This window comes from Miniopterus schreibersii (genome assembly GCF_964146895.1).
Source record: "Miniopterus schreibersii genome assembly, chromosome: X".
Lineage (NCBI taxonomy): Eukaryota > Metazoa > Chordata > Mammalia > Chiroptera > Miniopteridae > Miniopterus > Miniopterus schreibersii.
Window position 1 is genome coordinate 100,285,622 of NC_138104.1, and position 12,205 is coordinate 100,297,826.

Sequence of the window (12,205 nt, forward strand, 5' to 3'; positions counted from 1 at the left end):
TTGTCTTTTATGGTCTAACGTCAGGAGTCACATCTCATCATTTCAGCCAATTTCTATTGGTCACATAGACTAACTTTCATACAGTGTGGGAGATGATCACACAATAGTGTAATACCTTGATTAGGTTATGTTATATGTCAGAGGTGATAAGATTTCATTTTCATAATTCTTTTATTTTCAACCACAGTTTGCATTCAGTACCATTCTGCACAAATTTCAGATGTACAGCAAAGTGGTTGGAAAATGACGCACTTTACAGAGTGGTCCCCCCAGTGCCTCAAGCGCCCACCTGACTCCATACCCCATTATCTCGACATTATTGACTATCATATGAGTCCCTTGTAGCCTACTGGATAAGAGACTCTCCCTTGCTGGCCTTGAAGAAGCTACCATTTTGAGAGGCCTGTTAGAGGGCCTTTGACAAGGAAAGTGGGTGGACTCAATGAATAGATAATTGCCCTTGACTGACAGTCAACAAGAAAGTGGGGATCTCAGTCCTATAGTGGCAAGGAACTAAATTCAGCCAACAATCGTGTGAGCTTGGGAGAGGACCTTGAGGCTCCCAAAAGGAATGCAACCCTGGTGACACATTGAGTGTAGTCTCGTGAGACCCTAAAGCAGAAGAACCAGCTAATCTTTACCTGGAGTTGTGATGCATGGGAACTTTGAGAGAATGTGTGTTGTTTTAAGCTGCTGAATTAGTGAATTTGTTACAAAGCAATATATAACTAGTTTACCCTTCTATATTTTGCACTGCTCTGGGGCTGATATTCTACCCTTGGGAGAGTATTATTAAATCTTACTCTTTTCACATGCCCTCTATTAAAATTTGTGCACTTTCACAATGTGCCTATAAAGATAAATAAAGCCAATTTGCCAAACTTGATTCAACAAGTAGTTGTAATTAAATGTGGAGAGTTGTTCAGATAGGTGAACAACAGGGGACTTCAAGCACACAGCAGGATGAGCTAAAATAGTCTAGGAATTCAGGAAAGAGCCTCTAGAGGAAGTGATTTTGAAAGTTGGAAGAGCAAGAGTCATTTAGCAAGAAGGAGAGGTGCAGAGTATGAACAGAGAATTTTAAAAAAATATATTTTATTGATTTCAGAGAGAGGAAAGGAGAGGGAGAGAAAGATAGAAACATCAGTGTTGAGAGAGAATCATCAGTCAGCTGCCTCCTGCATGCCCCCTACTGGGGAATCAAGCCTGCAACTCGGGCATGTGCCCTGACTGGAATCGAACCTTAACCTCCAGGTTCATGGGTTGATGCTCAACCACTAAGCCACACCTACTGAGCTAAACAGAGAATTTTTTAAAAAGTATAAACTGTCATGGCATAACTTACAGAAAAGTACATAAATTCTAAGTGTGTAGCTTGACAAATTTTCACAAAGCAAGTACCCATGCAACTAATGCTCAGATCAATATTACCTACCTCCCAAAAGCACCCCTGTGCTCCATTCTAGAGAGAAACCTACCCTTCTCTGTCCTGACTTGTAAGACCATAGTTAATTTAGACTATTTTTGTACTTTATATACTAGGACTAATATAGTATGCACTCTTCTGTACCTCGCCTTTTGTCCCCATTGTTATGTTTGTGAGATTCATTCATGTTGCATAAAGCTGAAGTTACTTTTGTCTTATAGATGAAGGGTATCCTGTTTTTAGAAGATACCACTTTTATACATTCTAATATGGGTGATCTTGGTTCTTTCCTCTTTGGAGCTATTATATATAGTGCTGCTGTAAAGATCTTTCTGCATGGCTTTAGTGAACAATATCTAGAAATCTGAAAATTCTACATGTAAATCTAGACTTTCAGATTTTCTTGAAAAAATGGTAAATTTGGTATTACAGGGCCTCCATTGCTGCAGAGCAGCACTCAGCAGTAATGAAAGAGCTGCTGCTGCTGCTGTAAAGGGAGCGTATGCTCACTTCTTTACTGCAGCCTCAGTTTCCCTTTTGTTTCCCCAAGAAGGAGAAAGATCATCAATTTATCTTTATCATTATTCTCTTGTTGTTTTTCTTAAAATAGGGACCTATTACTCTGCACAGAATTCTCCGTCATTCAGTTGTTTAATTGCATTATAGCTTCAGAGAGTGAGTATTACAGGTCATTTGTGGGCCTTTAAATTGGACCCCTTTGACCAATAAAAAGAAACAGGATAACAAACCCTTTACTAGGGAGATTTGTTATAAGCCCTTTTCCCTCACTAGTGTGGCATCTTGATTTCAGATTCTATAAATTTAAATGTTCTATAAATTTAAGTGTTCCTACCTCACTATTTTTGGATGCTAATGTATTTTCTCCTCATTTCTTCCATTAATAGCATATTCTTTCTTCTTTGAAAAAATATTTTATCCCTTGCCTTTAGCTGCTGTGGTAGATTGTAAAATTTCTACTTCTTTTCTCCATGATCTGTTGGCATACTCTCCTACATTGACTCTGGACTGGCCATGTCACTTTCTTTGGCCAATGGACATTAACAAACAGGATGCAAGCAAAGGCTTGGAAAGCATATGTGCATTGGGGCTTGCTCTCTTGCTGAGCTTCAGAGCTGTGACCACCACCCTGTAAATGCACCCGGCTCGGCCTGCTGGATTATGAGACACACGTGGCTAAGTCATCCTTATGACCCTAGCTCATAGTCAGCCAACTGCCAGACATGTGAGTGAGGTCACCCTAGACCATCCTAGACCAAGCTGGCCCAAAACGGAAGAATCACTTAGCTGACCCCCTGCATTGTGGGAAAGGACGCATTTTTGCTGTAATAAATTTTCATTTCAAGCTATTAAGTTTGGGGGTATTACATTATATAGTAAAAGTTAACTGATACAACCTAAATTAAAGAACATTCTAGTAAAAAAAGACCTATATTTTTCAAAAATGTCAATATCATGAATATAAAGGAAGACCAAAGAGCTATTCCAGATTAGAGGACAGTAAAGAGGCATGGAAATAAAATGCAATATGTCACACTGGATTGGGTCTTGGACTGGGTGGGGAAATGCTCTGAAAGACATTGTGTGACCATTGAAAAATTGGAGTATGGACTGTAGAATAGATAGGAGTATTGTGACAGTATGAATTTTCTTGAATTTGATCATTATATTGGTTATGTAAGAAAATATCCTTGTTCTTAGGAAATGCACGCTGAAGTGTTATGAGCTAAAGTGGCATGATTTATGCAACCTGCTCTATGAGAAAAATAACAATAGTAATATTCTCTCTCAGAGAATAAATAATAATAATAGGAGAGAGATTGAGAGAGAGAAGAAAGATGAGAGGAAGAGAAAATGATAAAGCAACTGTGGCAAAATTTAAAAAATTGATCCATCTGGGTAAAATTATGTGGGGGTTATTTACCCTTTTCTTGTATCTTTTTTAAAATTTAAAAATATTTCAAAAAGAAAAAGAAAATCCTTGACAATTGCGGAAATAAAAAAATTAACTTGTATAGTTTCCTTCAGGAACTTCCTAACAACATTATCTCTATACATTTTTTTTAGGCAAAAGCCAAGACAGTTATTAATGTAGACATCAGACCTGGGGGCTTATGATTGAAATAGGAAATGGAGAATGCTGAAATCATGTTCATTTCATGCCAAATACATGTGGAGATAAACAGAAGCCCTTTACAGGCATGGAGTAGTGGAGAGGGTACTGGGTAAGTAGCAAAAAATCTGGATTTATGTCTTGGTTCTGCCACAACTATCTTTATGTATTAAAGCAAGTAATTCTACTCCCTTTGCCTCAATTTTCTTCCTAGATTAAATGGGAAGATGATCTCTTAAGGTTTCTACTGACGCTAACGTGTAAAATACTCATAAAACGAAACCAAATGTCTTGGTAAATGACTTCTAGTGTTGTAATCTTAGTGACCCTTTGTTATTATGTGCAAACTACATGGCATATATTTATGACTAGAATTGGGTGCCTTGTAAAATAGAAATATAGTAGAAGTAGAGTGAGCATAGGCTTGAATTATTACTTGGTTGCCCCTGTAGAAGCTAGGTTATTTGGGGATGATATTAGCAAAGAATGATTTTTGTGTGATCATGGTGTTGGAAGCCCTTTTTGGTGATTAGGGTAAGCTATATAGATTGCAAGGATTGGGATTGGTATCCTTCACATGCACACCCATACATATAACTGTAGCTTCCCAAAATGACACAGGAAAGAATCACAATGACAGAAATGACAGGGTGGCATATGGAACAGAAAGACACATTATAATCTGGAAGACGTGTACTGGATTGCCCATAGGAAATACTTGTATTTTTAGAAGCACTAAAATTTAGTTCAGATAAGAATACCAGTGTCACCATGAAAAAGTGCCCTGGACCCTTTTGTTATTGTCAGATATTTGGGCATATATCACAAAATGGCATTTTTTAGAAAAGTGGTAGATGTCTCTGGCTCTAGATTCCCTGCAAACTTATTCTATGTACTCACCATCTCTCCTTCTCTCTATGGCTTACTTTCACACTTCTCCCGTCCTGTTCCTTTTACTCTTGTTTTTCCTTTCCAAAGGCCGGTAGCCATCATGGTCAATATTTAAATACTTTGGGAATGTCACTCAGGGAAAGTCACCATTTTGAAAAACTTTTTAATGCTTTAAGTATTCAGCTTAGTGAATTTTCACAAACTGAATGCACTCCGTAAGCAGCACCCCATTCCAAGAGAGAGTGTTACCTGCATCCCACAATCCATTCTTACATCTCTTCCCATTCAGTAGTTCCCTCTAAGGGTAACCACCATTCTGACTTCTAACAGCCTAGATTAATTTTTTTCATGTGGAATTTTGTATAAATGGAATCACACTGTAGGTATTCTCTTTATCTTTGGCTCAATATGTGTGAATTTCATCCATATTGGTGTACATGGCTGTAGTTTGTTCATTTTTATTGCTGTGTAGTATTGCATGTAAGATATACCTCAGTCTGTCCATTTTGTTCTTGGTGGGCATCTGTATTGTTTTTACATTTTAGCTCTTATGAACAGTGCTGCTCTGAACATTCTGGTACCTGACTTTTGGTAAATATGTATATTCCTTGGGTGTATACCTGGAAGTGGAATTGCTGGCCTCTGGGAGATGTATATGCTCAGCTCAACTTCAGTAGATGTCATGAGAGCACTATTTTGTGAGTGCCTTTCATGGGCCAAGTACTTGCCAGGCCATCTCAATGAGTCTTCACATAATCCTTCAAGGATCTTATGGAGCTTATGCTGCTGCTGAAGACTTTGAGATTTAGAAGGGTTAAATAAATTGTGCAAGGTCTGTTGTTGTTTGGGGAGGACCAGAGATGAAAACCTAGCCTGACTTGAGTTCAAAGCCTGTTTTATATTTAATTTCATGTATTTATTTTATGGTGCCCTCCCATAAGCCTCTGATCTCTGATTTAGAACCATGCTGGACTATTTTCATGTGAGTTAAGGCTTAATAACAGTGACTTTCCAAGCATGTTGTCTGTTTCTTGATAATGTTCCTAGCTATAAAAACCTTTAATGTTTGTATTGCCTGGAAATGCTGGCAAAAGGAAAGGATGCAAAATGATAGAGATCTCTATTCTCTCTGTTTCCCAGTGAGGCGGAGACGGTTACCTCTTCCCCTGAGATCTGAACTCCCTTTTCATGGCGTTGAGCTGTCGTTGGCAAACCAGGACTGTTCCCCCTCCATCTAGTGGAACCATGTGAAGGTTCCCACCATGGGAATGTGAGTGATAGTGATGTGTGTCATCTCCAGGCTAACTAGTTGAAGGCAGGTGTTTCTCCTTTTCCCTATCTTTTTTGCACACCAGACAGATACAGAGGATTCAGCATGGGCCTTTGAGTCCATAGTGATGCTGGAGTCATCAAGGGAGCCTGGGTCCCAGATCACTGCTTGGAAGAGTGGAGAGCTACCTGCCGATCAGAAACGTCCATTGGGATTTCATATGAGTGAATGATAAGCTTCTATTGCATTATGCTTCTGAGATTAGGGGGCTTATCTGTTATAGCAGCTTGCATTACCTTAACTAATACACCAGGGAAGTCTCCACACTTCTCCCACCTGCTTCCATCATTTGGATTCTGGTGCTTTTTCCATGGCTGAAACCTTAAAGACTTACTTCGCTGCTTCTCCTTAGTGGCCAGGATCATGGGAATTAAATTCTCTACTTTGCAGGACCTTGATCTGATTATCTTTGTGAATCATCTTTAGCACCATTATTTGTTGCATGTGCTATGACAATGTGATATAATTTTATGTAATTTAGCTTTTGAACTTCTTTGTTCCTGTGAAGGAAGCCATTACAGAATGGAAAAAGGCCGTTTCATGGCAACAATGGAAAACATAGTGGAACCTCTTTTTATATAAAACAATACACTTGTACAAAACTCTTCTATGCTTTTTTCAAACTTCAAACTTCAAGAAGCTTTGTGACACAGGACAGGCGGTTTTATTATCTCAATTGGGCAGTTGAAGAAAATGAAGTGCAAAGAGGTTTAGTCATCCTGGACTAGAAACCAGACTTGTGACTCCAGTCTACTGTCCTTTTGGCTCCTCTTTGATGCCCCCGTGTCTGTGTTAGGAGTCAGGGAATTATCACAGAATTAACCAAACCACATTATAACAGGCTGTTATACTTGGGATTCTTCAGTCTGGGTCTGAGGAATCAGTAACTTAAAGAAGTCAATCATTTCTCAATAATTTCTTTGAAGTTGGCTTCTTGTGGGCTAATTTTACATGTTAGCTCCCCAAGCTTTATTATTCTATTACAGGGCTGTGGTGTACAGCTGTGTAGACTGAACACTACCTAACCATATCCAGCAGCTCATGTGGTCATATAATAGGTAATACAATGCCACAGGATCCAGGTGAGGGTTTTGGCACATCCTCGACTCTTGCAGAACTGAGCCCCATCTATATGTGTAAGCCCCCTCCTCTTTCCTTCTGCTTCAAGACTGCGAAGCTAACAAGTTTCCCAGACTCCAACACCCACCATTTCTTCTTGCATGCCCATTTTTCTTATTTCCAGATTCACTCTGGGTGCCTGCCATAAAGTCTTAGGCAAATGTGCTTTCCTTGGTTTGCCTGTCTGACAAAGATTGTCCTCCTTTCTCTGCTGATCTCTCTTCCTGGTAGGCACCATTTCCCTCCAAGGCCTTCCCCTTCTCAGCTTTCATATGAACTTCAAGATGACTGCATTGTGGAGATTGGATTCTCAGTACTCTTCACACTAGCCGCACCTCATCGGTGCTTTTCTGTCACGGAGATCCCTCCTGTGGAATGCCTTCCTGACCTTATCCACTCATCTGAGCCCTTCTTAAGCCTTACTTTCTATATTCAGGGTTCCTCCAGCCCTTCTCATCTTCCTTCCCTCTAACACTGCCATGGGATGCCGTGGAAGAGCCCTGGAGTAGGAATCAGAAGCCCTGGGTTCTAGCATGACACTTCCATGTACCCTGTGGCCCTGGGAGAGTCACTTAGCTTTTCTGAGCCTCAGTCTCTGTTTCTTCAAAATGAAAGGGTTTGGCTAATGACTTCAAAGTTTCATTCCAGACAGCAGTTCTCTACATTTTGGCTTGATTTAAACTGATGAGATTCAACCAAGTATTTGGCACATGCCCTATTTAGTTTTCTACAAACACCAGAGAATGTTCAGAAAGTCTTGGTCCATTTCCTGGCAGTAAGTATCTAAGGATCCAAATCAATTGAAATATTTGGAGAATAATTAAGTCATGCCTTTATTCTTTCATTAGCATACATTTTAGCATATATATTAGCATACATTTACTGAATATTTGTTGCTGCACAACAAATTGCCTTAGAATTTTTTTTTAATCCTCACTAAAGTATATATTTTTATTGCTTTTTAGAGGGAGTGGAAGGGGGAGAGAGGGAGAGAGTCAGAGAGAAACATCATTGTGAGAGAAACACATCCATTGATTGCCTCCCACACACACCCTGACCAGGGCCTGAGATGGAGCCTGCAACTGAGGTATGTGCTCTTGACCAGAATCGAACCCAAGACCCTTCAGTCCTCAGGCAGACACTCTAACCACTGAGCCAAACTGACTGGGGCTAGAATTTAGTGACTTAATATAACAGATATTTATTATTACACAGTTTCTGTTGTCAAGAATTCTGTGCGTGGCATAGCTGGGTCCCCTGAATCAGAGTAGTATCTTACTAGGCTGAAATCAAAGTATTGTTGTGGTCTGCAATCAACTCAAGGCTTAACTGCTAGAGAATTTGTTCCAAGCTCATTTATGTGACTGTTGGCAGATTCAGTTCCTCATAGGCCTCGTAGGTCTGATGGCCTCAGTTCCTTGCTGGGTGTTGGACACAGGACTCAGATTGTTGACACATACACCTCACCATAGGGCAGTTCAAAATACTGCAGTTTGCTTCTTTAGAGCAAGCAGGCAGTAAGAATGAGAGAGCAAGACTGAAGTCACAGTCTTTTGTAACCTTATCTCAGAAGTCACAGCCTGTCACTTTTGTGATATATTCTGTTTATTAGTGGAGGCCAACAAATAGCTATCTATTTTTTCCACTGAGTTCTGAACTAATTGAAAAATCAGACAAATAGGTGAGGCAGATGGGAGGCCCAAAATACAGACATCTCTAGCTTAGTGTTGTGTTTCTGTTAATGAAATAAGTTTTTCTATGGGAAAATGCTAAAGGAGCCCTTTTCTAATTATTTTATTGGGAAAAATTGCTGTGCATTACAAGTCGATCCAAAAACCCCAACCAACTAAAACACATTAAAATGCCAATATGTAAAGAACAGGCTGTCATGTCATGAGGTAAGATGTTTAAAACTCTGCTTCCTTGATGCCAAATAATTAATATGGTTGTTAACAAGCACTTGCTTCATCCTAGTCTTTCTTAGTGCCAGCAGCACCCTTGCCTCTGTTGACACTCTGGAGCACTAAAAAATATCTGTGCGTACTTCTGATCCATCTATACTTGATTTATTCCAAATGCCAATTCTATTAGGAGTGAAACTTGAGATGTTTCCCACATGCTCTTTTGTTTAAAAAGGTTGTATTGATTTTTCTAAGGCATAAATGTAATTTCTGAATACAACATTCATTTGCCTGAAAAGTACTTAGGTGGAGTTTGGGTATTAAAAACCAAGAAGAATTTTCCTGAGGAAACATTAGCTGAGGACACATTCTATATGATATACCTGTTTCATTTTTATTGTAAATAGTGCTGATATTAAAAAATGTGATTTACAGACTGGAGTCACAAGTCTGTTTTCTAGTCCAGGATGACAAAACATTTGTGGACAAGCAGGCTCTAAAATTCTGTGCTCTAGAATTAGCCAGATTTAGCTGTTGAGGCACAGATTGTGCTGGAGAGCTGTGGGTTTTCCCTGAAGGGAAATGTTGAAAACACTTTCCTCCATGGGAAACATTTCCATCATGTTGAAAACATATGGCAAGACCAGAACACAACATGCAATTTTGGAGAATTGGCCATCCTCCAAGAGAAAGGAAAATGGAGGGGGCAGGAAAATACCTCCGAGCTCTCCAATGAGATTCAGTCACTTTTCCTTTCTGAGGAGGGGCTGAGAGAGACCAGAAGGAATATCTCGAGTTTGGGTGACATGACTTTCACTGTACACCCTGTAAAGCAGTTTCTCACCTTTCTCATGCAAGTCCCATCCTGCTATCATTATTGCCGTTATACATGGAGAAACTGAGACTTTGAGAGTTTAAGCAACACCTCAAAGGAGCAGGAACACAAAACAATGCATTTGAGAGTTGAACCCAGGCCTGTCCACTGCTAAAGCCTATGGTCTTCACTGCAGAGTGATACTACCTTACTGCTTGGGTACTTAACTCTTGATGTGTGATGTTCATATATTTAAGTCTACAGGCCTTTATACATGAACCCTTTTTAATGATACTGGGGAGCAAAAAATAAAAAGAAAGGTAGATTCATCCAAGGCTTTCTTGAGATCAATACCATTATTATATTTTAGACCCTCCAGGTATTAATCTTCTGCTTTGTTTCAGAGAAACAATTCCATTTTCCTAGCATGGTCTCTTAGAAATAATACTGCTTCTCCATGGCTCTAAAATTTTTCCCCTGAGGGAGAAAGAAAGGCAAGCTTTTTCCTTTTCGCTTCCTTTGCTCCTACTGCCTTTCTCTCTCTTAAATTGAATGTTTATTGATGCCCTAAAAAGACTATGCACAGAGAACAGGCAGATGTAAAAATATTTTATAATATTATATGGCTTGAATATAAGCTGTTTTCAGTGCTTTCTGACACTTCTTGCTTTCATTATTTTATTTTACAAATATCATTATGTTTGTTGTCTAAAAAATATTTTGCTAACATAATATAATGCTAATAATATTTATCAAACACTTGTTATGGACTTATAATTGTTCTAAGCACTTGATATGAATTGACTAATTTAAATCTCATTAGAATTCTGTGAAATAGGTACTATTTATACATTAGGACTCCAGTGCATGGAGAGTTTGGAACCTTTGCCCGTAGGCTCACAACTAGTAAAGTAGAACTGAAATTTGTTCCCAGGCAATCGCATACCAGCAATTGCATATTTAACTAATAAGCTATAGCTGCCTGAATCTGTATGTGCCTTATACCTGGAGAGCTGTGAAAAATTAGACATAATTGGTACCTGTACTGGGTTGAATAGTGTTCCCCAAAAATTCGTGTTCACTCAGAACCTAGGAATGTGACCTTATTTGGAAAGAGGATCTTTACAGATGCAATTAGTTAAGATGAGGTCATGCTGGATTAAGGGATGCCCTATAAAGTGTCCTTAAAAGGAAAGGGCGATTTGGAAACAGACACATACACAGAGGAAAGGTGGCCATGTGAAGATGGGGGCAGAAATTGGAGTGATGCAGCTACAAGCCAAGGAGAGTGCCAAGGACTATCAGCATCCATCAGAATCTAGAAGGAGGCAAGGAAGGATTCTCAGTGAAAACATGGCCCTGTTGACACCTTGATTTTTGTGTTTATAACCTCTAGAACTGTGACAGAATAAATTTATGTTTGTTTTTTTAAATATATCTTTATTGATTTCAGAGAGAGGAAAGGAGAGGGAGAGAGAGAGATAGAAACATCAGTGATGAGAGAGTCATTGATTGAGCCCACAACCCGGGCATGTGCCCTGACTGGGAATCGAACCCCGATCGCCTGGATCCTAGGTTGATGCTCAACCGCTGAGCCACGCCTGGCCAGGCAAATTTCTGTTGTTTTAAGCTACCCAATTTGTGATACTTTGTTTCAGCAGCCCTAGGAAACTAATATAGTGCCTTCGACAGTCCTCATAGGGGAAATGGATAAGGAAATGAATAATTTAAAATAATACGATAAAGTTTAAACAAATAAATATACAAAATATATATTTTGTATATCGATCATGATAATTATATGTATACAATTATATATAAATATATGTCCATCATGATAACTTTTTAGATTGACTGAAGAAGCAATATAATGTGGTGACTAAGGACAAAAAGCCTGAGTTTGAATCTTGCCTGTGTGCCCTTGACAACTTACTTTACCTCCTTTGCCCTACTTTCCTTATCCATAAAATAGTTTTCAGCTACCTTTGACATTTGTGGTTTCATTTTATTCTCATAGCAGCCTTGAAAGGCAGGTAGGTGGGACAAATATCATTCTCATTCTGCAAACATTGCCTAGTTTTCACAGCTAGTACCCCATGTGTGGATCTGCCTCTGTGATAGTGGCCTTCATTGCGCTTTGTTTCATTTTCCTTACTGGTAAAATAATGATCATAATGCTGATGATAATGATGGTGGTGGTTCTGCTGCTGTTGCTGCTGATGGTGGTGGTGATGATGAAGATGATGATGGTGGTGATGTTGAAGCTTTTGCTGCTGATGGTGATGGTGGTGGTGATGATGATGATAATGGTGGTGAGCTTTTGCTGCTGATGGTGGTGTTGATGATGATGGTGGTTATCATGCACTGAAGACCTACTTCATGCTAGGCTCTATGATGGGAAACCATCATTTTTCTCCACTTTACAGGAGAATAAAGTGAGATTGTGAGAAAAACTTGCCCAACACCATCATTCCTGTGATTGCAGAATGATCTGGCCAAATTTATGTGAGAGTAGTTTGTAAACTGTACTGGTGCTGTACCAATATTAGTTCTATATAGCAAAACTCCTCCTAATCACTTCTTTCCACTGGCC

The 12,205-nt window shown here is 39.3% G+C and overlaps 1 protein-coding gene across 1 annotated transcript in view; it reads left to right on the forward strand.

Moving 5' to 3' along the window:
• The window catches only part of FANCB (FA complementation group B), an 87,560-nt gene extending 83,945 nt beyond the window's left edge, over nucleotides 1–3,615 (forward strand). Inside the window, exon 13 of the mRNA XM_081125600.1 lies at nucleotides 3,512–3,615. The gene's annotated coding sequence lies outside the window, so the exon portion shown is untranslated. The remainder of the gene's footprint in view (nucleotides 1–3,511) is intronic.
• The last annotated feature ends 8,590 nt before the right edge of the window (nucleotides 3,616–12,205 follow it).